General features: G+C 49.5%; 1 protein-coding gene across 1 annotated transcript in view; it reads left to right on the top strand.

The window, feature by feature from the left end:
* PC (pyruvate carboxylase) overlaps positions 1-26,844 on the top strand; it is a 239,704-nt gene that overhangs the window by 385 nt on the left and 212,475 nt on the right. The gene's annotated exons all lie outside the window — the stretch shown is intronic.

Below are 26,844 nucleotides of genomic sequence, written 5' to 3'. Positions count from 1 at the left end.
GTGCCCCCCTCCTTTGTATGGACCAGTTCCTGCCCCCTGTAGGGACCAGGGCTGGACACCCCTCTCCCCTTGCATATGAATCAGTCCTTCCTCTCTCCGTATGGACTATCCCTGCATATGGACTATTTCCTTCCCCTATGGACTGGGCTTTATTGTCTTGTATGGATCAGGGCTGCACCTCCAGAATTTGGACCAGCCCCTCCTCCTCCCCTGCATAGACCAGGGATGAACTCTCTCCATCCCCTGTATTGACCAGGACTGGGCTCCCTCCCATATGAACCATCTCCTGCTCCTTCCCCATGGACCAAGTTGTACGGTCCCATATTGACCAGGGCTAGGCCTCTCCTCACTGTATATTCCAGTTGCTCCCCATCCTGTATAGACTGGGCTTTATTGCATGTTATGGACCAGTTCCTCCCTCCCTTCCCCATATGGATTAGGCTGTATCCCCTCATATGCACCAGTGCTGGACTCTCCCTCCTCCTTGTTTGGTCCAGTCTTCTTACCCAGGCTGTACCACCTGTATGGACCACACCTGTCAAGGACTGGGCTGGGCTCCCCCATCCCTAGCATGTACTAGGTTGTATGACTCCATATGGACTAGTCCCTTCTCTGTATTGACCAGATTCCCTTGTCATCCTTGTATGGACTGGGCTGAATTGCCACATGTGTACCAGTGATTGAACTGCAACGCTTTGCTGATATGGACCTTTCTTGGGGACTGGCCTGGATTACCACCCTTATGGATCTGCTCCTCCCCCCATTACAAACCAGTCTGAGGCCTTCACACTCATGTGTGGACTGAATTGTATTGTCCTATATGGGACAGTCCCTGGCAGGGGCTGAGTTGGGCTTCCTATGGAATGCCAGGCTTTCAGACTAGTCCATGCTTCTTTTGGGGACTAGCCTGTATCATGCCATATGGACCAGTCTATGTCAGGAAGTGAGCTGTGTCTCCTCAGACTAGTCCATATTAGGCATCCTGACATCTTCAGGGGACTGATTTGGGCTTCCCTGTGTATCCCCAGTGCTGTATTTCTCTATCTGGACCAGTCCCAGCTGTCCCATACAAACCCACCTCCTTTCTACCCACTGTGGGGTCTCCCTAATACAGACTACTCCAATGCCTAAATTTCCTTCTCAGGGAACCATCTTAGGGCACCCTTTGCCCCCAAGTATAGACTTTGCTGCATGGCCCATATGGATCAGTCCCAGATGCCCAATACAAACCTTTCTCTCTTCTCCCCCCATAGGCTTTGGACCTGACCGCCCTAATGCCCTTTGGGGTACTGTGTGGCAAGGAGCATTGTGGGAGTTTGGTCTGTATCTCCTTTCCCTCACATTATGAACTTGTTTCTATCTTCCAGTAGGGACTAGAGCAACCTCTGGTGGGAATTGGCTTAGTTCCCACTCTCATAAATTACACTTCCCTTAGAAAATAGAGAAGTTTGTGGCCCAGGTTCCTTTCCCCAATTGAGATTGGTCTGTAACTCTGTGATAGGGACCCAGACCTAGATTCTCTACCCCTTAATATGGACTAGTATCGATCTCTTGGTGTAGACCTGTCCTTGGCCTTCTGACACCGTGGAGCAATTCCATCTCTCTGAATTGAGTACTCTGTATCCTCATAATATGGAGTCATCCGTAGGTCTTGTTGCCTCAATATGGACCAGACTGTATTCCTCAATATGGACTGGGTGTGGGTCTTCTGCTGTTGTAATGAGAGGGGACAGACTGGGCTATATTGGGAAGGATGGACAAGTCTGTGGTATTTGGGTAATGCGCCATGTTGGGAAAATGGGGTTGTGGTGTGTAGTGTATAGGACCTGCACTAGTCTCTATTGGGGTGGCACAGTTTGTAGTGCAGGGGCGGGGTTAATTCATCTGTATTGCTGTAAGCTTGAAGGCTTAATATAATAATAATAATTAATAATAAGGGTATACCAGTACAGGACTCTGCCTCGGGAAGAGGGTGTGTGGGTTATATCATCCCATACCCATTGGCATACCTGACTAGACAAGAAGGCATGGTTTTCTTTTAGGGCATCTTTGTGAGGGCTTGGGGATACAGAGTGGGCAGAGTTAAGGTTAATACCAACAAAGCTTTCACCTGCAGCATTCCTGAGCATGTAGCCCTTCAGGGCTGTCTTTGTACACGTGTGATGCGATCTCAGCCATAACTCTCAAGTTAGTGAAGATTCATTGCCTGGTAATTATCACTCCGGGGTTGCTGGTGCCACACCAGTCATCTGTTTCGATTGCAGACATGGACATCTTGAAAGATCTCTTGTGATGTGCTGCCTGGCAGCCTTGGATTGGTCTCTCCTCACAACCCCCATGATACAGACCATTCTCCCCAACAGGACCCCTTCTCTGATCCCATGGACCACTCAGAATGGTTGAGACCATTGATCATACTGGTTGTGTCCTCTTTCAGGTACTGGTCTGTAATGGGAAGGGAGGTAGGGTCTGGAAGTGGCCTTCAGATTTGTAAGGGAGCCTAGTGCTGGTATGTATTGGGAGGGCGTCATCTCTAGGGCCCTGTTTTCTGTGCTAACTTCTGTGTGTCTGGCTTTCTGCTCTGTGATTGGAGCTCAGGGTCTGATTTGGGTAGCAGCAAATGAGGAGGGACATAATGGGATGAGGGGAAAAGATGTACTACTACAGTGGGAAAACTGATCCGTCTATTGAGACAGGAGGGCATGGTTTGTAGTGGGGCTCATGATGGCCATCAGCTGGGTGGGCTTGTGGGCCTGGTTCTCACAGTGGTCTCCAACTGGAGAGGATGCAGCCGTCTGAGCAGATGTGGGGAAGACTGGATCTGCCCCCCGTGATTGAGATTTAGCTCATGGGGCAAGGTCTCTGTGTTTAGCTCTGAAGTTGGCAGCTTGGCGCTGTGTGAATGGAGCATTGCTCCTGCGTGTTGAAGTCGCTGGAGCATATTCTTACTGATCTTCCTGCTGTAACATGTTGTTACTAATTAGTATAATGGTAGCAACTGAAGATCCCAGACAAGATCGGTGGAGGGTCCTATTGTGCTGGGCGTTGCACAGACCCCTCAGCCAAGATGGGGTCTTGTTGGACCGGGTGCTGCATGGCCCTCCATCAGGCTAGGCACCCCACCAGCACATAGTGAAAGACAGTCTCTGTCCTGAAGAGACGCTCACGGTCTAAATAGACAAAAGGTAGGAGAGAAACTTGCCTGGGGTCACACAGCAGGTCAGTGGCAGAGCTGGGAAAAGAATCTAGGTCTCCTTAGTTCCAATCTAGCATACACCACCCCCACTCCCAGATCATGCTGCTCCCCCATGAGCTCAGAATTGGATGGCATGGTGGGAAGAGCTCTCCTCACAATACAGCTTCCCCATTGCCTCTCTTGTGCCGAAATGTGGGGCTCCTTTTCAGCCCAGGACACGGATTGTCCTGCCTGCTTCTCATGCGCCCAGGTCCCACCCTGCCTAGCTGAGAGCTTTGTATCTTCCCCAGGAACTTTCTGCTCCTTGCAGTGCTGACTTGCACCATGCTGCCTTTCCTCCCGGACTGTTTCCCAGCTGCTTCCTTGCCTCTGAAACTGACAGCGGCTTTCTAACCTCAATTTTGCTGTGTCAGGGATTCGGGCTCTGAATGGAACGGGGCTGGGGGCACAGCCAGCTGCTGCAGACTTCAAATCTACAGGGGCATGTTTGACTTTAGTTCATCCGTCTTGTGTTATCCTCACAGACAGTGCCCCCAGGCTGCAAGAGTAGTGCAGTTCTTAATGCTCAGACACATGTATATAACAATTTGAGGGTAATTGATGATAATAATTATACCCAGCTTTTCTATAGCACTTTTCATCAGTAGACATCAAAGTAGCTCACAAAGGAGGTCAGTAGCTCTAGCCCCATTTTACAAATGGGGAAACTGAGGCACAGGAAAGGGAGGTGACTTGCCCACAGTCACCCAACAGGCCAGTGGCAGAGCTGGGAACAGAATCCTGAATCCCAGTCCAGTGCTTTACCCACTAGACCACATAGCTGTTTCCTCTAGGCCCACTCCTACTTAAGAGGGAAATGAGGATCTGTACTCTCTTTTGCTCCTGGATTAAGACCTTTTTTTTTTTTTTCTCTTTTTTTAACTAAGTTAATTTTCATTCAGTCAACTCAGTCCCTCAGATAAGGACTGAGAGAGCTCCCACCCTGCATGGTCTTCCAAAGAGACCTCCTTCATCTTCCAAAATAACCTCTGGCAAAACAGAAGTTGTGTTTTAAGATCTGATATTTTAAGCAGAAAAGGTGTTTGCAAAAAGATCCTTTCAGGCTGGATTGTAAAGAGAGAACAGATTTTATTTCCATAGTGGGCTTCATAGTTGTTACGGCTAGAAGGGACCATTCTGATCATCTAGTCTGGCCTCCTGCAGAACACTAGGGCTGGCTGAAATTTTGTTGTCAAAACTTTTCTTTTTATTAATGGAGAAGTGAGTTTTTGGCTAGACATAATTTTTGTTTAAAATTGTCTGCTTCCCATGGAACACTGTTTTTTTTTTTTTTTCTTTTGGTCACAAAGCCAAATGCCCCAAAACTAAAATGTTTTGATTTGGATATGCAGCTGCAGTGTCTCATGGGAATTGTAGTTTGGTTGCCTCATGTCCCCATTCTCTGTTTACTAGGCTCCCTGACTGGTTGTGGGCTCCCATGATACATTGCCTCCCCTTTTCAAGAAGAGACATTGTGCTGCATCACAGGAGATGTAGTCTGACCAAGGAACTCGGCCAAGAGAGGAGAAGGGAGCATGAGGCAACTGAACTACATCTCCCAAGATGCACTGTGGCCAGGCATTACCATGATCTATGTACCACATGCCTTCTGCAAGAGGGCAGACTGTTGCATCATGGGAGACATACTCTGATCAGGGAGGCTGGCCTATAGAGGAGAATGGGAGCATGAGGCACCATTATGTGACTTTCAAATTAAATTATTTCTGGTTTTGGCTTATATTTTTTGGTATCTAAATTTCAGTGTGTGTGGGAGGGATCCAAATGTTCAGTGGAAAATAATGCTATTATCCCACCAGCTCTGTATAACCCAGGGCAAAGAATCTGACCTGGTAGATTCTGTGTCAAACCCATAATGGAGTCTCCTTTAAGGCATAATGTGTCTGCAATTTCCCTGGCTTCAGGATCAGGACAGCTTATCCTGGCTGCAGGGATCACTGTAGAGCAGTGTATAGCAGCTGTGCCTGGTATGAAATAAAATGTCCCTCTCCCTTTACTGGCTTGCAATACAATGTAGTTTGTCTTCAGGAGATGTCTGATGAAAGTTGTTTTTTTTTTTCAATCAAAGCCTAATTAGCTAATTATATAAACATTGATCAGTTAATGATTGTGGGGCAGCAGGGTGTGTAAGCCCTCGAGTGTGGCTATTAAAGGGTCATGCTAATAAATGATTTACCAGGGTAGTAATAGTTGGGAGAAATGGTAGTGATTTAATCTCTGAGGACATCTAGGTGTTGGCACTGTGACCAGTGCTGGGGTCCTCAGGACTCCTGGGTTCTGTTCCCAGCTCTGGAAGGAGGAGGTAGGTCTAGTAGTTAGAGGAGAGAACGGGCAGAATAAGGAGTCAGGAAGCCTGGTTTTTGTTCCCACATCCTTGAGGGGAGTGGGGATCAAGTGGGACTCCTGTGTTCTGTTCCCATGTGTGCCACTGACTTGCTATGTGACCTTGGGCATGGCCAGCCTGTGCCTTAGTTTCCCCATCTGTAAAAAAATGGGATAAGGCCAAACTCACCCAGAGACTTTGCGGCTTCCTTCATGTCTGTAGAGTGCTTTGAGATCCAGGCCCAGAGAGCCATAGGAGGATTACTCATCAGGTAGCCAGTAATCCTACCTGGTGCCTGCAGAGGTTGTGCTGCCTGATAGTGGAGTGCTCCGGTATCAGTGCCGGCATCTGGAGTGCCAGCCAGCATGTGTGTTTTGGATCTTGGAGAGTGGGGCAGAATGCAGCACCATCCCCTGGGGGACAAAGGCCGTTGCCTCAGCAACGTTCTGCCATGCTAAGTTTGCTTCTATATTTGTGTCTTCTATGTGGTGGCCAAATGTCATCCTGAGCCACTGGACAACAACCTTGTAGCCCCCCTGTGAAATTCCCCTCTTTTTTCCTTGGGATAACTTGGGGGTTTCTGTCATCAGTCGCTCTGCACTGGAGTGGGTAGAGAGGCAGTTAATCTCCCATCTTTGACTTCCAGGGTGAAGCCAGAGCAATTCTGAGCTAGGATCATAACCATCAGCTGATTTCGGAATCTGCTAATACAGCCCCTTGCACCTGGCACTGTGGAAGGGAGGATTTTAAGTGGATCGTGGAAGATATTTATAGTGGGGAGCAGTTTGCAGACAAGTGTGTACGGGGGAGCAATTTGCACATGCCAGATGGACATCTACAGGGGGAATACTTTGCAGGCACACACATGAGTATACGTATGCAGTGAGGAGCAGTGTGCAGGTGTGTGTGCACCCACACAAATGGGGGGAGTGCTTTGCAGGCTAGGATGACTAGATGTCCCAATTTTATAGGGATAGTCCTGATATTCAGGGCTTTGTTTTATATAGGTGTCTATTACATCCACCCCCTGTCCCAATTTTTCATACTTGCTGTCTGGTCACCTTATTGCAGGCACAGGTGTGTGCATAGGGGAGCAGTTTGCAGGTGCTCCCGTGAGAGTGCAGGGGGAGTGCTTTGCACACACGTGTAGGGGGAAGTACTTTGCAGGCACATATACAAGAGTGTGCGAGGGGGAGGGAGAATGGAGCATTCTGCAGGCAAACGTGCAGTCCCCATGTGCACTCTCTCATATGGGGGGAGCACTTTGCAATGACAAGTAACTTCTGCTGTGCTGCAAGCTGTCGCTGATCAGCTGAGCCTTCTTGCCTTGGATTCCTCCATGTCAGCATCGGGCTGCTTCTGCTGCATCGTTCCTTGTGTGAGAAGGGGCGGAGGATGAGATAACGTGTGGTGCAAAACACAGCTGGCTTTCAGAATTAAGCTCGCTGCTCAGTGGCGAAGGGGGTCAGAGGGTCACACACCAGCACAACTGCGAGCTGAATAACCCAGTAACAACGTGCAGTAAACAAAAATGGAAGGGACTCCATCTGCAAAGGCTGCTTTTGTGTTCCTCTGGCCGAGCATTGTTGCAGTCGCTGTGCTGTGATTGCAAGCCCACTCATGCTGGGTGTTGCAGTCGCAGCTCCTGACTGCTTAAGAAGTCTGTCTGTCTTTCTGATAGGACCACCCCCTCGTCACTGTAGTATCTGCCAGTTATCCTGGCTGCCAGTTTGTCTCATCCACTTCTCTATTTACCTGGCCCACGTATTGCTGTAGTGCCTGAGAAACCTCCTGCTCCCCTTGAACATGTTTATAGACACAGAGACTTTAAGGCCAGCAAGGACCATCATGATAATCTAGTCTGATCCCTTGCACATCACAGGCCACCCACGCCTGTAATAGACTCCTAACTTCTGGCTGAGTTACCGAAGTCCACAAATCATGGTTTAAAGACTTCAAGTTACAGAGAATTCACCATTTACTCTAGTTCAAACCAGCAAGTGACCCATGCTGCAGAGGAAGGTGAAAACCACCCAGGGTCTCTGCCAATCTGACCTGCGGGAAAATTCCTTCCCGACCCCAAATATGGTGATCGGTTAGGCCCTGAATATGTGGTTGAGACCCTTCAGCCAGACACCTGGGAAAAAATTCTCTGTAGTAACTCAGAGCCCTTCCCATCTAGTGTCCCATCTCTGGCGGTTGGAGATATTTGCTTAAAGCAATCTCCCAAGAGCCACATGCCATTGTAGGCAGTCTCATTGTACCATCCTCTTCACAAACTTATCAAGCTCAGTACTGAAACAAGTTTAATTTTTTTGCCCCCGCTGCTCCTCTTGGAAGGCTATTCCAGAACTTTACTCCTCTGATGGTTAGAAACCTGGTCTAATTTCGAGCTCAAACTTATCAGTGGCCTTTTTATATCCTTTTTGTGTATGCCATCATTGGCCCTTAAATAACTCCTCTCCCTCCCTGGTGTTTATCCCTCTGATGTATTTATAGAGAGCAATCATATCTCCCCTCAGCCTTCATTTGGTTAAACTTAACAAATCAAGTTCCTTACCTCTCCTCTTGTAAGGTAGGTTCTCCATTCCTCTGATCTTCCTAGTAGCCCTTCTCTGCACCTGTTCCCAGTTTGAATTCATTGTTCCTAAACATGGTCTCAGCAGTGCCTTGTATAATGGCACTAACACTTCCCTATCTCGACTGGGAATACCTTGCCTTACGCATCCTAGGATTGCATTAGCCTTTTTCGCAGCTGCATCACATTGATAGCTTGTAGTCATGCTTTGATTGACCAATATATTCAGCTCTTTTTCCTCCTCTCTTGCTTCCAACTGATACGTCCCCAGCTTATAGCAAAAATTCTTGTTGTTAGGCCCTAAGTCGGGGTGGGCAAACTTTTTGGCCCGAGGGCCACATCTGGATGGGGAAATAGCATGCAGGACAATGAATGTAGAGCTAGGGCAGGGGTTGGGGTGTGGGAAGAGGTGTGGGGTGCAGCAGGGGGCTCAGGGCAGGGGGTTGGGGGGCAAGAGGGGTGCGGCGGGGGCTCAGGGCAGGGAACTGGGGGGCAGGGTGCAGGAGGGGTTTGGGGTGTGGGCTCCAGGATGGCAGCAGTGCGCAGCGGAGCTCAGGCAGGCTCCCTGCCTGACCGGGCCACGCGTCGCTCCTGGAAATGGCTAGCACCACGTTCCTGCAGCCCCTGGGGGAGGGGGGGTAGAGGGCTCAGCGCGCTGCCCTCGCTCGTGGGTACCTCCCCCAAAGCTCCCACTGGCCGCGGTTCCCCATTCCCGGCCAATGGGGGTTGTGGGGTACGGTGCCTTCAGGCAAGGGCAGCGCCCGGAGACCTTTGCCTCCCCCGCCACCCCGGAGCTGCAGGGACTTGGTGCGGGCTGCTTCTGGGAGTGGTGCGGGGCCCGCGGCGCCACGGGGGTGGCAATCCCACAGGCTGGATCCAAAGCCCTGACTGGCTGGATCCGGCCCGCCGGCCATAGTTTGCCCACCCCTACCCTAAGTGCATGACCTTGCACTATTCAAATTCATTGCATTTCTATTACTCCAATTTTCAAGGTCATCCAAATCTTCTTGTATGGTATTCTGGTCCTCCTCTGTATTGGCAACAACTCCCAACTTTGTCATCTGCAAATTTTATTAGCGCACGTCCATTTTTTATGCCAAGGTCATTCATGAAAATGTGAACTAAGATTGGTCCCAAGACCAATCCCTGAGGAACTCCACTCGTAACTTCCCTCTAACCTAACAATTCACCTTTCATTATGACCTGTTGTAGTCTCCCCTTCAACCAGTTCCTTATCCATCTTTCGATTCTCATATTAATCCCCGTCTTCTCCAGTTTAACTAATAATTATGCCCCGTAAGGTAGAGCAGAGCTGTTATCCCCATTTTACAGATGGGCAAATTGAGGCACAGAGAGACTAGGAGACATGCTCAAGATCTCTGGTGGAGCAGGGAATTGAACCTAGGTCTCCTAAGTCTCTCACTAGCACCCTTACCGCTGTGCCTCCATCTTCTCCTTCATCTTTTATGTCTTTGGAGCAGGTACGGTCTTTTACCATGTGTTGGGTTCTGCCCAGAACAATGGGCCCCCCATCCCAGTTTCAGCCAGGGGGATCTGTGTGGCACATTGCACAGTGGAGGATTCCCCTGAACTCCAAAGGGTCTATGTTGCCCCCAGCATGATGGGCTCCCCCTCAGTTTCCATTGGGGTCTGTCCAGTGTCCAAGATGATGGAAAGCCCCCAATCTCAGTTTGCGGGGCTCTTTGTGGTGTCTAGCATGATGGAGAGCGCTCCCAATCTTTGTCAGGGTCAGCGTGACACCCAGCACCCGGGCGGTGAGGGGCCCTGATCTTGGTTGGGGACTGTGCACACCCAGTGGGGGCCCCAGCTCAGCTGGTTTCCAGATACTACTACAATACACGTTAATATTGGTGCATCTGTTTGTAATTTGTACTACGTAACTGGCTCTGTCTCCTAACATAACATTACAAAGGGACCCGAGTGTCTCATGGTCTTTGTCTGTATTGGGTAAAGGCAATATTAAATGCAACCACTAGCTTCAGTGCAGTGCTATGGCTGGTAGTGTAAAAACTCAAGCTCTCCTGGATTTTGAAGGGACCATTCTGGCCATCCAGTCTGAGCTCCTGCGTAACACAGGCCTGAGAATGCCCCCCCCCCCAGCCCCTTCTGCCTCCAGCCCAGCTTGGTGGTTGAGCCAGAGTGGATCTTTTTAGTGAGATGTGCAGTCTTGAACTATAGACTCCAAGTGATGGAGAATCCACCCCATCCCTGGGTCAGCTGTTCCAATGATTAATCCCCCTCCGTGATAAAAATCTATGCCTTATTTCTAGTCTGAATATAACAAAAATGTCCAGAGTTGTTTCAATAAATACTGAAATGAGAGAAAACCTCATGCTTCAGGCCGTAAGCTGATCTCTAATTTTCAGAAGTAAAGAGGAAACTTTTTTCCTTGGGCAGTTTATCCTGTAAGCGGGGGGTTCCTCTCACGCATGTGGTGCTGGCCGCTGTTAGAGACTGGAGGCTGGACAACGTGGACCTTCAGTTTGACCCAGTGATTCCTATGTTCCAAAGGGCAAACGCTTATTGCCACTGTTTTCTCAATCATTCAGCGACAATTTGATCAGCTCTAATCAGTTCTGTCCAGTTTCTTATACCCCACTATTGCTGTAGTATGTGAGTGCCTTCCAGCAGAGCTACAGTGACTGCAGCTACACCCCTGTCAGGTGTTTGTTCTCTCTTCCTTTCTCCCAGGGGGAGAAGCATGGTTCAGAGGAATGTCTTGTTTTGGTAGGTGAGGCGTCTTGGATTTTTTAAATATACATGTTTGTTAGAGAAGGCAAATTCAAAGAACTGTTCCTGGCTGTTGGAATGGAAAGTGGGGAGGTTTGTAATGGTCCTTAGTCCTGGAGAAGTTCATTCCACAGCATCAGACCTGTCTCTGAGCTCCTGCACGGGCGAGCTTTACCCTTCTTGTAGAGAGCTACTTTGTGCCAGAGGAGCAGAGTTGTTAACTGTGGTCTTCATCGCGGCTCCTTTAAATACCTTGGGCCTGGACCACGGAGTGCCTTGCAGATAAAGACTGAGACTTTGCTCTTGGTTAGAAGTTCTGCAGGAGGCCAGTGTAAGGTGTGGAGGACGGGGCTGATGTGCGTGTGGTAGCCTGAATGGGTGGCGAGATGTGCTGTGGCAGTTTTCTGTACTTGACGTTTCCTCCGCTCCGAAGGGTTCGTGCCCAGGTATGTCGCGTTGCTGGAGTCCAACTGAGAAGTGACAAAGGGGGGAATAGCTGAGTCCCGGATGGGATGGAGTCTCCTAGCTAACTGGAGATGGTAGAAAGCGTTACTCGTGGAGGATCTCGGCCTATTTGGAGAGGGTAAGCACATCTGTTTCACCAGAGCTTGAGCTCTGCCAGCCTCTGTGGAAGATGCGGGCTTCAACTTACTCTCTCCACTTACAAAACCAGGATCAAGGCATCAATCGAGCAAGGCAGCTCTGAGCATGCAGTCCTCAGCAAAGAGATTATTATGTCAATTATTATTATGCTGGTAGGCAAGTCTGATCTCTGATTGCAAGAGGGATTCCACATGGTGGTAGCACCAGCCACTCTGTTAAGGCAATTCATTTTCTCCTTCCAAGAGCGCTGGATTTGGTTGTTGCCGACTGCATGAAAAATATGGTGCTGCTTTGGAAAGTAACTGTTTAAATAGCACCCTTCTTGCTCAACAGGTCTGCAACCGCTTGCTGAGCCAAATTCCCTCCCTCTGTGTTGCCAAGGGCATGGTGTGCAGGCAATGCGAAGGAGGTCGCTGAGGGCAGAGTCCGGGCTGCTCAATTTCTCTCTTCCTGGGCAGGATGTGTGAGTGACTCAGATCCTGGGGTGAGTTTGCAGTTCAAAGAAATCCAAACCATCTTGTAAACTGAGCACATTTAATTTGGAGAAAGTGAAACCAATATGAACCTTGAAGAGAGCTCAGTGCAGGGTGCATAGAAGAGCAACAAAGCTGATTTGAGGGCTGGAAAAAATGCCTTGCGGTGAGAGACTCAGGGGGCTCAGTCTATTTAGCTTCTCAAAAAGATGGTCAAGGGGTGACTTGATTATGGTGCTTAAGTACCTTCACAGAGAGAAAATACTGTGTAGTAAAGGACTCCATAACCTAGCAGAGAAAGGCAGAACAGGAACCAATAAATCTGTGTTTGCACAGCACTTAGCACAATGGGGTCCTGGTTCGTGACTGGCACGATGGTAATAAAAACAACAATAATAATAATGACGAAAGTCAAAGCCAGATTCAGTCAAAAGAAAAATAAGGTATTTTTTTTGTAACAGTGCAGGTGACTTTCCATTGGAACAAACTCCCAAGGGAAGGGATGGATTCTCCGTCTCTTGGTATCTGCAAATCCAGACTGGATGCTTTTCAGGAAGATGCTTTAGAGAAACACAAGATATTGGGCTCCATACAGGGTAACTGGGTCTTGTGCTATATAGGAGGTCAGACTAGATTACATTGTCTAATGGTCCCTTTTGGCCTTAAAAATCTATGAATTTATTTAACTGCCAAGACAGCCACTCTCCTCTGTTATGACCCAGCTGCGGGAGATGTGGTGACCAAGGATCCCAGGGGATCTGGCTGGGGAAAGAGCTTCCGGAGAGAGTGGAGAAATCCAGAGTGTGATCTCCTTCAGGAAATGCTGCCCTAGCCTTCCTATTTGCTTAATGCTTTTCCATCGGAACGAGAATGGCAGTCCAACCGGCTGCAGCGGACATCTGAGATGGGCCTCTTCCATAAAGCTGCCCAGTGCTCTACTCACGTGATTTTGAGTCCTGCACCTTCCTACACTGTTCTGTCTTGCCCCGTCTTGTTTAATCCAGTGCCCCCACTCTCCCCAGCAGGGAGATACTGCTTTTAGCTTTCACACCAGTAGGAATATCTTATTCCACATGCGATAGCAGAGAATGTTTTTGATCTTGCCGCTGGCATCATCTTGATTCATGTCCTTTCGAGAACCGTAGCTGATGAGTAACCCTGAAATGCACACTTTGCGGCGAGGCTGGTGAAGTGGGTGCTTGCTCTGCAGTTCAGGTCCTTGCACGGAAACATGGCCTTCAGCTGTGGTGTGTGCGAATGAAGGATCTTAATGACCTTTATTTTTATGAATGGCTTCCCTAGGGGCTTGCCCTCACTGAAAGGTTGAGATTCCCCGCTCAGAACCAAGAGGAGAACCCGGTTCCTTGCTCTAACTGCTCGATAAATGCTGCCCACAGTTCTACGATGTAGCCACCCTTGCGTTGTGTTCAAAGATCCAAGCCATGGAGCCCTCTGATCTCAGCACTCAAGTCCTTGGCAGCTGCTCAGGTCCAAAGGGGCAGTCCTCCAAGGGAGGAAGGGTGGCCCAGTGGTTAGGGCACTAACTTCTGACATGGGAGATTCAGGTTCCTGCTCCACCACAAACCTCCTTTGTGACCCAGGACAAGTCACTTAGCCGCTCTATGCCTCAGTTTCCCCATCTGTAAAATGGGGATAACAGCACTGCTCTATCTCACGGGCGGCGAGGATAAATGCATTAAAGACTTTCAGGTGCTCAGATACTAGAGTAATGAGGACTGTGTAAGTTCCTTAGGTAGATAGCTATGTCTGTTACGCAAGGGGCAGCTCCCTCGCTGCCCCCTGGAGCGATTGGCTCAGGCTCTGTGCAGGTGTTGCTGCGTTGGTTACACAAGGAGCAGTTCCCCGCCCCCGCACCCCGAGCAGTTTGGCTCAGGTTATCTGCTGTCCCAGACAAGCTGAGATCTGTTTCATTTTAGAACTCTCCTTTCTTTGAATAGCTGGCCATTTTTGGGTTACTAATTGGGTTGCCTGCATGACTGAGCATGGAGAACAGTGTACGCTACTTGGCAGTGTAAAGGAAGGCCCCTGTGATTGGGAGGGAGGGCTGTTTATCAAGCCACCAAGACTTGAGACACTGTACTGGTAAGAGGTCAAGGGCTTGAAAATTACTGCAGATTTACACAGGCAATCTGGCAACGCAATGAATATTCAGCAGGTCTCCAGTGAGGACCTCAATATTGCCGGTGTGTAGAGCCCTGCAAATCTGCTGCTATCTGTGGACCATGTTTGCGGATCAGATGCAGGTACAAATTTTGTATCCCCGCAGGGCTCTACCAATGTGTTCAAAAAATCAGCGCTTGAGCACGACCATAGTGTGAGACTGGCTTAAAAATCAGGAGATTTTAACAAACGTTGGGGTCTTTGTCCTCTGGTTTCTGAGTCTTTAGGGGGCAGCTGTGTCACGTTTTCAAGTTTTTCCCTTGGAACTGTGAAGGGTGGTATCTTCTCTTTTCATTTAAAAAAAAAAAAAAAGTTGACATTCTAACTAACCCCATCATGTGATGCCGGGAGCCTGAGGCTTTATGAAAAATGGCAGATATTGCGAGACTCTTGATAAAATCACGGGGGTTGGCGATGCTGCCATAGCGTCAGCATTTAGATCTATTCAGGGAAATTGACTGTTGCAGAATAGCTTCCGCTAGGGCTGCTGATTGAAGAGTGCCTTTCTCTGGTTTAGTGTAGCGGACTAGGGGCAGAGAGCAGTTCTTTGGCTGATCAGGGGAATGGAGAGCTGATCTTGTTAGAGGAGACTGAAAGAGCCAGGCTTGTTTAGCCTGGTCAGGTGAAGGCTGAGAGTGGATCTGGTTGTTCCTTCTCTAAATACGTGGAGGGGAGAACCCCAGGGAGGGAGAAGAGCTATTGAAGCTAAAGGACAATGTCGCCACAAGAACCAGTGCGGCTAAATTGGTCAGGAATCAGCTGAGGCCGTTAAGGAAGGTTTTAGCCATCAGAGGAGGGAGGTTCTGGAACAGCCTCCCCATAGCAGCAGTTGAGAACAAACACCCCAGTTAGTTTGAAGATGGAGCTGGATACGTTTCTGCCAGGATCCTAAGCGGGAGTTGGCTGCGATAGCAGGGACTGGATGTGATAATCTAGGAGGTCCCTTCTTGTGTAATCCACTTTGAATTTGGAGTCAGCTAAACAGGAAAAAGGAACGTCTGTTCAGCGTAAGTGTCCGCACGGGGGCTATTTTGGAATAGCTGTTGTGGTTTAAGCTCACACTTTACCTTATTCTACGCTACAGGCTTTCGTTGGTACTACTCAGTCAGACCACTCCCTTGACCATTGGCAGAAGTACGTAGGGAAGGCCTGTCTTAAGTTACAGGAACAGAACTAGTTTATATTCTCCAAGCAAAGCCCAGATCTGCTGCCTCTCAGTCTGGTTCTTCCAGTCCGACCCTTCCTTTCCAAACAGGTCTGGGCTTTCCCCCAGGAGAGCGAGATAGCTGTAGTCGTTCTGGCATGGTCTGTTTCCAATCCTTCAAGGTCAGCTGTTAAGCGAGTACTAGAGGAGGCCCGCACAAGAGAGTTCTAGCATAGCTGCGCCTCTTGCGGGGGAGATCGGCTTGTGCTTTTTGGGTTTGGGCAACATTCCTATGCCAGCAAAAGCCCTGGGGGTAGGTGCAGTAATCACGGCAAACTAAGCTGGGATGGCTTACTTCACTGCTCGACCTTGGGGGTTTTCTCCCTCCTGTGCAGCATGGGGCGCAGGTGGCCTGCTGGGATCCCCTGGGCACGGCTCATCTCAGCAATTCCCTGCCAGCGCAGGGGCTTCGGGCATTGATGGTCTCTCCTGTTCCCTGCTTGGGGCTCACAGCAGTTTAGCCTCCTGAGGGCTGAAATACTTGAATGTAACCTCACTTTAGTCTTTGGGCTTAATATAGGTGTATGTGGGTGAAATGTACTGGCCTGTGCCCTAGAGGTCAGAATAGATTTTAATGGTCCCTTCTGACCTTAAACTCTATGAAACCTCTTGAAACACACACCCCAGTATGTTCAGGATTATCATCAATATGCTTATGATGAAGGTAAAGTTTTGACTTGGAATAAGGCCATCAAAATGAAAAGGCTGAGGAAACACTGCTCTAGATTGCATCTCATAGATCAGAGAATTTCACCCACTGATTCTTGCACTGCACCCAAATCCTTCTCTTCCTTCAGGGTTAACGTGCTTCAAAAATAGGTGGCTATATCCCTATTAGTCATCATTTAGTTAAGCTACATGCACTTGGTTCCTCTTTCTTTCTCACCGTGATTAGCAATTGCTCCAGGCCTTGAATTCCATCTTAACACACACAGGGCTGATCTCTTCAAAAGCTGCCAGAGGAATTCGGAAACCCAGTTCCCGTTTAAAATTAACAGGAATTGGGCACCAGAAATCCCAAGTAGGTATATGTAGCTGGAGGATATTTCACTGTCTCTTTGGCAGCCTCATCATGTGGCTTTTTCTCCACAAAGATCCCATGAGGCCTTGCCCCTGTGGGACAGGGACTATCTTTGTATTCTGTGTTTGTGCAGTACCTAGCAAAGTGGGGTGGTGATCCATGTTTAAGACCCCTATTTACTATCCCAGTGCAAACTACTGGTGGTGATTCTGGGGAGCTGAGCATTGTGAGAGAGGTACCCAGAGGGTATTGCCATTGAAAACTGTTTAGGCTAGTATGGTATAAAGTACAGTTTTACTTTATAGAGCCCCCCGCTACTGTGTGCCTCACAACCTTTATTATATTTATCCTCACAACACTCCATGTGCGAGGGAATTATTCCCATTTTACAGATGGGAAGATGAGGCACAAAGAGCCTAAGTCAACTTACATCTATTTTTAAACCAATATAGAGTCATAGGATTTTTAAGAACAGAGGGGACCATTAGAGCATGTAGGATAGCACAGGCCAGAGACTATCACCCAGCTACCCCTGCACTGAGCCCAGCACTTTGCTGCAGAAAGGCAGCCAGATCTTGATTTGAAGACCTAATGAAATGGAGAATCCATCCCTTCCCTTGGGAGTTTGTTCCAACGGTAATCACCTGCAGTGTTAAATCCGTGCCGCCTTTCTAATTTGAGTTTTTCTGGCTTTTACTTCCAGCTGTTGGTTCTTGTTCTTCTGTGAGTGCTTGCTTATGTCCATTCCATTGTAGGTGTGTGTGTTTGCCACATGCACCGGTGCCAGAAGTTTTCCCCTCAGTGGTATCCATAGGAGACCGGCTCTGGTGCCCTGTGGAGTGGTGTGCATATGCCACGGTATAAGGGGCACTGCTCCCCCCCCCCCCCCCGCCGTTCCTTCTTACCACCAGTGATGGTGCTGGAATGTCTCCTTTTCTTGGCAAGCTTTCTCCTCTCAACTGCTCGTTGCAAACTTTGTTGTACATAGTTTAGTTTAGTTCCCTTAGTGTAGTTTAGTGTTAGTTTGTAGTCCCTGATGAGGCATGCCCTGGTCCCTGTGCTTCAAACCATGTGACTGTTGCACATAGAAAACCTATGCCAGTCAGTGACCACCGCAGTAGCTGTTTGAGGTGCTTGGGGGAAACCCACGTTAGTGACAAGTGTCAGACTTGTAAAAGTTTTAAACCACGGACCAAAAAGGAGCGGTACGTTCTCCCCCCTTATGGAGTCCACACTTACACCGGCCCCAGAGCCGTCCAGATCGGATTCCGCTCCCGGCACCGTGGCTTCGGTGGGGAGTGCGCCGCGAGTGCTGACTGTGGACTGGTGTTGATCCTCCTCCTGGTACCGGCTAGAAAGCAAAGAAAGGCTGGGAGGGGAGGGCCGGAGGAAAGTAAAGACCTGCGAAGGGCAGCTCTTCACCTCAGATGGAGGTCAGGCCGCAGCTCCCGCTGAGCGGGCTAGCCCACTCCAGGGCTCACCTGCCACCTTGGGAAGCAGCAGAGGCATTCGGCACCCGGCGATGCCGTGCACACTGGAGGCCTTTCAGGCCACAAAGGACATTTTGTCCCTACCGGTGCTGACCACACCAGCCACGGAGGTACCCCGCTCCAGGGGAAAACCTGCCTTGGGACCCTTCCAACGGTGCCCATCAGTGTGGCACTGCTCCTCACCACAGGGAGTGCCCTGCCAGCACTCGCCTGTGCAGAGCCACCATGCCCCAGACACGGGGCGGCCCACCCATCAGAGTCCCTGGCGCTGGTCCCCGGGCTCCGAGCAGCACTCCTGGGGCTTGAGGAGATGATCGCCAGTGGAATGGTGCAGACCCGCAGGGGTCCCACTGCCCTGGTGCCGGGAACGTCCGAGCCGCACCCCCAGTGTGTGGCACTGCTCCAGCGGTTCGACCCACCGGTCCAGGGAACTCTGTTACCAGTCACTGGATCGCAGGTATGGTTCACTGCGGGTGCGCCGATGATCCCCGGTACAGTGGCCTACTCTCTCCCGTTCCTGCTCAATGGACCACTCGCTAAGCGTCAGGTGTAGATTGCCGGGTTATCGTTGATGATCTGCTGAATGCCAGCACCAGGTGGCAGGATCACGGCGCCGAGGGTCACTGCCCTGGTGCAAATCCTCAGCGGAGTTCCAGAGTTGGCACCGATGGGCCCAGGGTACACAGACGGCCTTGGCACCATCCTGGTCCCCTGGACGCGGACCTTCCTCCTTGGGCTTCAACCGCGAAGAGGAGTCCCTACAAGTGGGTCAGGGCCACCCTGTGACTGTTGCAGAAAATCTATGCCGATCAGAGGCGCTGGCATTCTCCACAGTGCCTCCCAGTGCAGCATGGACTCAGGGCCAGTGGCCTGCCCCCTGGGACTTCTGGAATCCCTGGGGGGGTTTCACAGCCCTCACGGGAGCATAGGTCGGTTTCGGGCATCGGACAAGCGGTCAGCGACTGTCTCCACCCACCCCCTGACACAGATGTGACCCTAAAGCAGACCCCTCAGAGTCACCCGGCTGTGGCAGAGGTGCCCATGCAGGAGGCGACGGAGGTGGTGGCAAGGCCACTGTCTCTTCATCCTCGCCTGAGGAGGCGATTGCGGGACTCTCTCCCCCAGTCCCTCAGGATGATACCAAGGCTCATCAAGAGCTCTTAAAGAGGGTCACCTCAAACCTGGGGCTTTAAGCCAAGGAGTTGGTGGAGCCCTCAGACTCCCTCTTTGACGTGCTAAGTTCAGCGGCCCCTGCCAGGGTGGCATTGCACGTGCATGACGGAGTGGCAAAAATTACTAATACTCTGTGGCAGATGCCTTTGTCACTGCCCCCCATTTCCAAGCGGGCAGTGCGTAAATACTGCGTCCCTGGTAAGGGGGACGGCTATTTGTACACACATCCTGCCCCAAGCTCTCTGGTTGTGTCTGCAGTCCATGAGCATGACAGACAGGACCAACCAGGTGTGAAACCCAAAAACAAAGAGGCTTGATCTCTTTGGAAGAAAAGTTTATTCACCTACCAGACTCCAACTGCGAGTGATCAACCACCAGGTCTTACTTGGCTGCTATGATTTTAACTTTTGGCAGTCCCTGGCCAAGTTCTTGGACTCGCTGCCCGAGGAACCCAGGAAGGAATTCCTGGCTATTTCTGAGGAAGACAAAGCGGTGGCAAGGGAAGCCCTCCATGCAGCCTCAGATGCAGCAGACTCTACAGCCCGAACCATGGTCTCGGCCATCTCCATGAGGCGGGCGTTCTGGTTACGGTTGTAGGGCTTTACAATGGAGGTTCAGCAGTCCATCCAAGACCTTCCGTTTGATGGCCTGGTGCTGTTCTCTGAGCAAAGACACAAAACTGCATGGCCTGAAAGACTCCAAGGCAACCCTGCGTACTCTGAGCCTGTATACCCCAGGGCCGGCAAGGAAACGATTCAAGCCACAACAGACCCAGAGGTTTGGAAGTCAACCTCGGTCGGAGCCTTACTGTAAGAAGGGCAAGGCCTAAAAGCACCAGCAAGGCCACCAGCCAGCATCCTCTTCTCATTCAAGCTCCACCTGTAGCCAACAGAGTGGTAAGTAGGCGTTTTGAGGGTGCACTCGAGGGTGATCTTCCAGCCTGGATCCTGCATTCTGCTCCCCTGTTTATTTTCCAACCGCCTGTGCCCCTTCCTCCCTGCCTGGGCCTCTATAACATTGGACCGGTGGTTCCTCAGCACAGTAGCAGGGGGAGATACCCTCCCAGTTTATTTCTGTCTCCCACCTCCCCGTCACCGTCCCTCTTCAGGGACCCTTCTCATGAGCATCTGCTAGCACAGGAGGTGCCGGGCCTTCTGCAGGTGGGAGCTGTGGAAGAAGTCCTGCTGCATTTAAGGGGCAAAGGGTTTTACTTCCTCTATTTTTTAATCCCAAAGGCCAAGGGGGGTCTGCAGCCCATCTTAGACCTGTGAGGCCTCAACAGATGTCTCAAGAAGTTGAAGTTTTGCATGGTCTCCCTGGCCTCCATCAACCCTTCCCTCCATCTGGGGGACTGATACGCTGCCCTCGATTTTAAAGGATGCTTACTTTCATATATCAATATTCCACAGGCACAGATGTTTTCTGTGCTTCATGGTGAGGATCGCTCACTACCAATTTGTAGTGCTCCCTTTCAGCCTTGCAACAGCCCCGAGGGTGTTCATCTAGTGCATGTTGGTGACGGCAGCTTACCTCAGACGTTGGGGTATCCAGATTGACCCGTACCTCAATGACTGGCTCATCAAGGGCCGCTCCAGGACTTAGGTCCAGCGCAGTGTCACCGTGCTGCAAGCCGCATGCCGAGCCCTTGGCCTGTTGATTAACATTGATTTTTTTGCTTGTTTAACTCTATCCTTTGGACCGGGATTATCGAAGTATTCGATTCTGCTTGGGCCAGGGCTTTTCTGCTGCAGAACAGATTCAGGACAATGTTGGATCTCATTGCCAGCATCTCTGCACACCACGTCCCGGGTGTGCCTCAGGCTATTGGGGCACGTGGTAGCGTGCACTTACGTCGTTCGCCATGCAAGACTCAGAATGCAACCTCTTCAATTGTGGATTATGACAGTCTGTTCCTGAGGATCACCTGGACAAGGTCATCACGATCCCGCCGAAGGTACTTACTGTCTGCAGTGGTGAACCGACCCAAGGGTGGTGCTGGAAGGAGTGCCATTTGAGAGTCCATGGCCCATGGTCTCCCTGATATCGGATGCCTCAGACCTCGGTTAGGGAACAGACCTCGGTGTGCTGTGGACCCAGGCAACGTGGTTTCCAGAGGAGCTGGCATTACATATAAATGTCAGGGAGCTCAGAGCCATCTGCCTAGCATGTGGTGTCTTCCTGCCGCAGTTGTCCAGTTGAGTAGTGCAGGTGTTGACGGACAACATGGCCTCGATGTTCTATGTCAACAGGCAAGGGAGAGCATGCTCGTCGGTGCTCTTTCAGGAAGCACTTTGCCTGTGGGACTTTTGCATCCAGCATGGGATCCACCTGGAAGCTTTGCATCTCCCCGGCATCTGGAACATGCTGGCTGATCGCCTCAGCAGGTCCTTTTTCTCTCCCCATGAGTGGTCGCTCCACTCGGAGGTTGTCCAGGTGCTCTTCCAGAAATGGGGGGCTCCTCGAGTTGACCTGTTTGCCACCAGACAGAACAGAAAGTGTCATCGGAGTGACTTACCTGGAAAAGTGGAAGCATTTCTCCTGCTGGGTGTCAGTGTAGCATCTCCCTGACATGGTTGTCTCTGCAGTCCATCCTGGATTACCTGCTCCATCTAAATCACCACGGTCTCGCACTTTCTTCCATCAGGGTACACTTGGCAGCCATATCGGCCTTCCACCCGCGTGTCCAGGGCAAATTGATGTTCTCGCATGAGATGTCTGTCCAGTTCCTAAAAGGCCTTGAAAGGCTCTTCCTGCCGGTCCAGGACCCGGTTCCGCAATGGGACCTCAACCTGGTTCTCTCTAGGCTCATGGGCCTGCCCTTTGAGCCTATGGCTTGTTGTTCCATTTCCCATCTGTCGTGGAAAGTTGCTTTCCTTGTAGCCGTTACCTCGGCGAGGCACAAGTCCGAGATTTAAGGCCCTCACTTCAGAGCCTCCATATACGGTATTCTAAAAGGACAAGGTCCAGCTGTGACCTCATCTGGCTTTCCTGCCTAAGGTGTTGTCCCCTTTTCATGTCAACCTGGATATCTTCCTCCTGGTGTTCTGTCCGAAGCCGTGCTCAACCAATGAGGAGATGTCCGGCATGCCCTAGCATTCTATCTGGAGTGCACCAAGCCCTTCTGCAAGTCAACCCAGCTATTTATCATGACAGCAGACAGGATGAAGGGTCTCCCGGTGTCCTTGCAGAGGATCTCGAATTGGATCACCACGTGCGTCCAGACCTGCTATGAGCTGGCGCAGGCCGAGCTGCTGCCTATAGTGAAGTGCTCAAGCGTCCTTGGCAGCCTTCCTTGGGCATGTCCCTATCCAGGGCATCTGCAGGGCTGTGATGTGGTCTTTGGTACACACGTTCACTACGCATCACTCAGCAAGCAAGAGATGATGCTGGATTTGGCAGACCTATGTTGCAACTGACACGTCCATGAACTCCTACCCGCCTCCAGTGTTACTGCTTGGGAGTCACCTACAATGGAATGGACATGAGCAAGCACTCCAAGAAAAGACAGTCCCCTTTTTTCATAACTGGTGTTCTTCGAGCTGTGTTGCTCATGTCCGTTCTATGACCCGCCCTCCTTCCCCATGGTCAGAGTTTCCGGCAAGAAGGAACTGAGGGTGGGGGGAGCCAGCAGCACCCCTTAACCACGGCATACACGTGCCACTCCAGAGGGTGCCAGAGTTGGTCCCCTGTGGATACCTCTGAGGGAAGAACTTCTGGTACATGTGGCGAGCGCACACACCTAACGTGGAGTGGTGGACATGAGCAACACATCTCGAAGAACACCAGTTACGAAAAAAGGGAACTGTCTTTTCTGCCTTCCTCTTCCAGGCTAAAGAGCCTTTAGTAACCAGTATAAAGGTGCCAGGCATTGATATAGCTTGTTCTGTGTCCCATGTAGGCATAGCTATACCATACAAGCACTTCTATAGCAATATAACTGCATCCACGCTAACAGGGTTGTGCACCAGCAGAGTTAAAGGGGGACAACTTGTGTGTGTGTGTAAACAAGATAGGAACACAGGACTGGAAGCAACCTTCTGGGTCGTTGAGTCCAGTTCCCTGCTATTGCAAGCAACCCCATTGTATCATGCCATTCATAAATTAATCTTAAACCTGGATTAATAGATGCTCAGGTCAGATGGGCCTACTGTGATCATCTAGTCTAGTGGTTCTCTACCTATGGCCCACGGGCCGCTTGCAGCCCAATCAGCACAGAGCTGCGGCTCATGTGACATCCTCAGGGCCAGGCAGGTAATATTGAATGCGGCCCACAATGGTAAATAGGCTGAGAACCACTGATCTAGTCTGACCTAAAATATTTCACAGGCCATTGGGACTGCCCTGACTTGATTCCTGGTTGAACTAGAGCAGATCTGTTTAAAAAATCCCATTTTGATTAAAAATCTCCAGTGATGGAGAATCCACCACAACCCTTGGTCTGTTATTCTGCTGATTAATTACCCTTACTGATAGCTAGCTGGGTTGTTTTGCCCCCCACTCATCCTCCTGAGAGGCTGTTCCAGAACCTCCCTCTCCCGATAGCTAGAAACCTTCTTCTCATTTTCAGTCTTAATTGATTCCTGGACAGTTTATCCCCAATGGTTCTCATGCCAGCATTGTCCTTTTGCTTCTGTGGCTCTTCTCCCACCCTGGGGTTAACCCTCCAATATACTTAGAGAGAGCAACCAGATCTCCACCACCCCCTCAGCCTTTGTCTGCTCAGGCTAAACAGCCGAGCTCCTTCAGTCTCCTCTCAGAAGATGGGAGCACCATTCCCTGATAGGGTGACCAGATGTCTCGATTTTATAGGGACAGTCCCGATTTTGGGGTCTTTTTCTTATATAGGCGCCTATTACCCCCCACCCAGTCTCGATTTTTCCCACTTGCTGTCTGGTCACCCTGTTCCCCAATCAGCCTAGGAGCCCTGTTCTGCACCTCAGTCAATTTGGGTTCATCTTTGGTTACCAGAACTGCACACTGTATTCCAGATGAGGTCTGCCTGGTGCCTTGTCCAACGACATTACTATTTCCCTATCTCTATGGGAAACATGTTGCCTTGGATCTTAACCTTTAATTCTCTTGGACACAGATAGGAGCCTGATCACATAAAGTTACTTTGGTTTAATACATATTGGTTTAAAAACCTATGCAGGTAAACAAATAGAAAACTCATAGTTTGATTTAAACCTGATTTATGTAGATGTTTAGCAAAAATTGTTTCCTTACTAAATTAAGCTAAATCAATACAAGCCAAGTCTAAATCGATTTGAAGTGTCTGCATGGGTCCTGTAGAGGGTTAACTAAATTGACTTAAACTGGTGCATCTTTGTACACAATGACTCACTCTTGCTGTGTCCAGCAGTGCTCAGTGGAATACCCATCCCCTCCCCAGCATCTGAGTCAGGGACTGCACAGAATCTACCACAGTGGCGGGCCCTGATCTCAGTCAGGTCTCTAGCTGCTACCATGGTGCTAATTAAAAAATACAACTTTAACCTAAAACTCATTTTGTAGTAAAACCTCTGTCCATCTTCCCCCCGCCCAAAATAAAGATGCTTTCAAAACTAAAAGCCTTCCACCCCATGTAGTGATGCCTCTACTAGGTATGAGGTTGTAGATTTCACTGATAGCAAAACACTGTAGCAGAACCCCACAGTGCTTGGTTTGAGTGGGGTTTTATGCAAGGTTAGAGTGGGAGGTGCTGTGATAGTTCTCATGGGTCGTGCCAGCTGACAGCTTGCCAAGTTGCCAGAGTCTCAACTCCTGTGGCTGGTTCAATTTTGAAAGGGAACACATGATGATTGTTTGGGCTCTTTTTTATTTTATTTTTTTGCTAAACAGATTGCTTTTGTAGTCACATGACCTACATGGCTCAAGTTAGAGCTTGATCTTTAATAGATTGCGTGCGGGCAGAATTGGGTTTTATAAAAAAAAATTGTGCAGATACAGTGTCCCATGGGCACTTCTCAAAGACAGATCATCCTCCCGGGGAGTGGTTAGAAAAGTACGGGGTTGTGTATAGGATTTGAGTAACATCCTTTAAATAGTTCAGCCTTCAGTTGGCCTCCCTGTCCTCTGTTGTAGAAGCCACCAGAACCTAAAGCAGCAGCTGTGTATAAAGGTAGCTATATACAAACGTACAAGGCTGTCAAAGTTTCCTCCCTACTCTGAACTCTAGGGCACAAATGTGGGGACCCACATGAAAGACCCCCTAAGCTTATTTCTACCAGCTTAGGTTAAAACTTCCCCAAGGCACAAATTCTTTGCCCTTGGAGGGTACGCTGCCACCACCAAGTGATTTAACAAAGAATCAGAGAAAGGACCCCTTGGAGTTCCTATTCCCCCAAAATATCCCCCCAAGCCCTTACAACACCCTTTCCTGGGGAGGCTTGAGAATAATATCCTAACCAATTGGTTACAAAGGGATCACAGACTCAAACCCCTGGGTCTTAGGACAATGGAGAAATCAGTCAGGTTCTTAAAAGAAGGATTTTATTTAAAAATCACCTCTGTAAAATCAGGATGGAAAGTAACTTTACAGGGTAATAAAAGATTCAAAAACACAACAGAACTTCCTCTAGGCTTAGTTTCAAAGTTACAAAATACAGGAATAAACCTCCCTCCAGTAAAGGAAAAATTCACAAGCAAAACAAAAGATACTCTAACACGCCTTGCCTGGCTTTTACTTACAATTTTTGTAATATGAGAGACTTTTAGGATGGTTTATAGGAGGAAGAGTTTTCTGACCTGATGCTTCTCTGCTTCCCAAGAGAACACACAAAAACAAAACCTTCTCCCCTCCTACCCCCGCCCAAGATTTGAAAGTATCTTCTTTCCCCATTGGTCCTTTTGGTCAGGTGCCAACCAGGTTATTTGAGCTGCTTAACCCCTTACAGGTAAGGAGGAATTCTAGGCTACCCTTAGCTGTATGGTTATGACAAAGGCCTAGTTAGTAAACACAGTTATTTGAAATCCAACTGCATCTATGACAAAACTCACATATTCTTTGTTGCACAGAGCCTAAAGATACAAGAGCTGTAGAAAGATACAAATCAGAGGGAGGTCTCTCTCTCTCTGTCCATTTAGGTCATCTAGACTTTTTTCTGCCCCTTCATAGACTTTAAGGCCAGAAGGGACCATTAGATCATATTTTTGCTCTGTGTGTGTGCAGCACCTAGCACAATGGGGTCCTGTCCATGACTAGGACTCCTAGGCACAACAGTAATACAAATAATAAATAATAATAACCTATCTGTATAGCACAGGCCAGAGAATTTCACCTAGTTTATCCTGTATTGTGCCCAGTCGCTTATGTTTGACTAACTATCTTCCAGAAAGACATCTAGTTTGAACTTGAAGACCTCAAAAGATGAAGAATCCACCACTTCCCTTTGGAGATTTTTCCATTGTTTAATCCCCTGCTCTGTTAAAACTGTGTGCTTTGTCTCTCGTTTGAATGTGTCTGGCTTTTAACTTCCAACCATTGGTCCTTGTCCTCCCTCTCTGCTAGATAAAAGAGCCCTTTAATACCTGGGATTTTCTCCATAGTGTTTGGATCTGTGCAATTGCTGCCAGCTTCAGTCACTCTTGAGCATCTGCCAGTGGCATTTAAATAGAACTTCAGATGACCCCAGAGCTGTTGAGTGCACACAGGTCACCAGTCCATGTGGGAACAGACTAACCATCTGCAGCGAGGGTAACAGCCCTGGGAGCTAGGGGATCCTGTTTCCTTAAATAAAGGGCACTTGCTTTGATTAGCTTACCCAGTTGTGCTCTGGTCTCTCCCGTGTTCAT

This window comes from Lepidochelys olivacea (assembly GCF_965140295.1).
Source record: "Lepidochelys olivacea isolate rLepOli2 genome assembly, chromosome: 7".
Classification (NCBI taxonomy): Eukaryota; Metazoa; Chordata; order Testudines; family Cheloniidae; genus Lepidochelys; species Lepidochelys olivacea.
The sequence above is the reverse complement of the archived record's forward strand: the minus strand, read 5'-3'. Positions and strand labels throughout refer to the sequence as shown.